We start from the raw sequence: 3,323 nt of genomic DNA on the forward strand, positions 1-3,323 counted from the left end.
AATGCATTAGGTTATAGCAGTACGTTCGTACGTTTCGTACAAACTTTATTTATTTATGTAGTAAGAACACCACATATGATGTGTAATGAAAATGTACTCCTCAGTTGCATAATGGAATTTCATTTCAGAAAGTAATTTTGTAGATGTGTGCAAATACAAGAGTAGGAGATGAAGAAAAATACCATCTTGACTGGGCTGTTAATCAGCAGCCTAGTGAATCAAACATGAATTTAATTTCTATATATTCTAATTGGAGGGGTAAGTTAGCAGTAATTTCAATTCAAAGGAAGGTAGATTATGTAGTAAGGGACAGCAGGTAAGTGGTAAATCAAGCAAGAGAAAAAAGAAATAAGAAAAAAGGAAAAGAAAAATATATATATATAGAAATAAAAAGAAAAATGGAAAGGCAATACCCTAAAGAATGGAATACATTTTAACCTTTCCCAACCCACTGATAATATTCCTACATTTCTCTAGCTAATTCTAAGTCTCTTCTACCATATTATCAATTCTGAAACCATAGCTTTAATACTCTTACTTTAGTCTTCTTCTCCCCCCCCCCCTTTCACTTTGATTTGTTTTGGCCATTGATATCTTCTCTTATTATGTTTTTTTTCTTATAAATAATATCTCTCTTATACTGCCCTACATACTGGATAATGTACACTTGAATATAAGGCGCAGGATGCTCACAGCTAAAACGTGTTTTCCTCATGGATCTCTTCTAGGTGGGTAACGGCAAACACGATTATATCTAAATCAGAACAATCCACCAAATCACTCTCAAATCATATCTAATCTTTTACATTACAGAGAAATTGGACAGTGTGCTATGGTCTATGTGTGTGTGCGTGTGTGTGTATGTGTATGGGTGCGTGTGTTTGTGCATGTGTTTTGTGTGTGTGTGCGTGTGTGTGTGTGTGTGTGGGTATGTCTGTCTGTCTGTCTGTATACAGGATTGACAAAGCGAAACGAATGATACTTAAAATAGTGTTAATGTTTCCATAGGTTATAATGAACGAAGAATCGTTGGAATGGATATCATTGGAACCTTTATTTTGTCTGATATTTTCACTCTTCTATCTGGAGAGCTATCTATACTTTTCAGTAAGCAATCATAACAATAGAACGAAATCGAAAACATTATCTATATTATTATTGCGTTACAGTATCACTGCTTGATACAGCTATAGCAAATCTTCACAAGATGATATGAAAACAAAACTTATTACATCGTTATTTTCATATCAGAGAAAAGTTCACTTGGCCAGATCGGAAATGCTAGGCTCGTTCCTTAGCACAATGTTGTCACCATAGTTAATATTAGCGTTTTTATGCTAATTATCCCTGATCAAACTTGCAACTGGTTAAAATTAAAATCGTATATAAACATATATTTCTACGTGTGTGGATGTTTCTGGTTTTCCGTTTGTGTAATGAGTGTATGTATCACTCTGTCTCTCTCTCCATATATATATATATATGTATTGATACTGATATCTATATATGCAATTTTATAGGTTGTATATGTGTGTGTTTGTATAGATTTTATATATATATACACACATAGAATATACACGCACACACATATGTATATTAAGTGAAATAAGTGAGCAACAAAAAGTGGTATACGAGGCACTATCATAAAGACTACTTATGTCTAATAAAATATAAATTATTTACCTAGGTTTTAATATCATCTTCGTATTGCGCAATAGTACACCAGTCCCAGCATCCCGGCCAGTTTTGGAATCCGGCCTGGAAGTCGTTGTCCGTAAGCGAGTCGTAGGGCCTTTTGCGATTCGCACTTATCTCGACAAAGGTGTTAAAACGGCAACTTTTGAGTTGCATCTTCATCTTGGGGAAGAAGTGGATATCCGCATGCGCTAAATCTTCTAAATTGGGTGGGTCCAGAAGCGATACCACGTGGTTTTGTTGAGAAACTCACGACTGGGCAGAGCTCGGTGACTGGGTGCATTGTAATCGTAAAAGATCCAATTCTTTGTGCTCCACACATCCGGTTGCTTTCTCTGAATGTCTTACTTCAAACGCTTCAACACGTCGCAGTAAAACTCTCAATTGACGGTCAGACCCCGGCGGACAAATGTTCGATGCACAATACCGCAAATATCGAAACAAATCGATGAGTATGGTCTTGATCGAGCTGCGGCTCTGTCTTGTGCCTGTGCTACTCAAAACATTGTGTGCGACCCATTGCCTCATTGATGTAAGCTTTTCGATGCATGTTCAATGCCTCTACCCAAGTTTTAACGCAAAATTTCACATTGGGTCTTTGTTAAAACTTTCTATTCATCACAAAAATCGTAGATGCAGCATACACATAATCACAAGAACACAAATTTCACAACTTGCGGTATAAGCACAACGATGTCACTCAGCATACTGCTTCATGAAGATCTTTGTTAGGTCTCATTGCGCCTGCAACAGTGTGCTGGCATCTACTGGTACAAAGATAGTCCAGGAGAGTTTTGATAATACCGCATATATTTAGTAAGTCAACATATTGAAGTATTATTTAATCCTTTCTATTATAGACCCATCACCTCAAATTTGGGGGAGCGGATAGTAGATTACATCGACCCCAGTACTCAACTGCTACTTCATTTATCGACCCCGAAAGGATGAAATGTAAAGTCGACCTCGGTGCAATTTGAACTCAGAACATAGCGACGGGCGAAATACCGCTAAGCATTTCGTCTTGCGTGCTAACAATTCTGCCAGATTGCCGCCTTATCGAAGTACTATTCAGTAGCGTATGTATATATACATATGTTATGTCGCTGAACCTTCTGGAAATATCCAATGTTTATGCCGAAATTAATTACTACCGTTTTTAGATTGGAAGGACAAATTGTGCAATGTATTTTTATTAACCTAAACACAGTTTGAGTTTAAAATTAACTAAGCAGTTTTAGAGCAAGTCACTAATACGGAACATTGGTTTCAAATTTTGGCACAGGTCTAATAATTTCATGAGTGTGTGTAATTGGAAACATCGTCCTCAGTGCTCAACTGGTACATATTTTATCGACCTCCGAAAGGTTGAAGAGGAAATGTCGAATATGGTAAAATTTGATGTCAAATTGTAAAAACGACCGAAACGCTGCAAAAAAATTTATCCGGCCAATTAAAGTGATCGGCAGCTCACCGACCTGAACTAATACGAAATATTATAAATTTATATAGTCTACATTGCTTAAAACCTGTAGAGTTAAATGTATATGTTTTTGTAGCTAGACGTAAACAAGGTACAAAACACTAATGTTTCTGCACAAATAACACGCTCATCTTGCCATATATAT

Source organism: Octopus bimaculoides, chromosome 4 (genome assembly GCF_001194135.2).
Source record: "Octopus bimaculoides isolate UCB-OBI-ISO-001 chromosome 4, ASM119413v2, whole genome shotgun sequence".
Classification (NCBI taxonomy): Eukaryota; Metazoa; Mollusca; class Cephalopoda; order Octopoda; family Octopodidae; genus Octopus; species Octopus bimaculoides.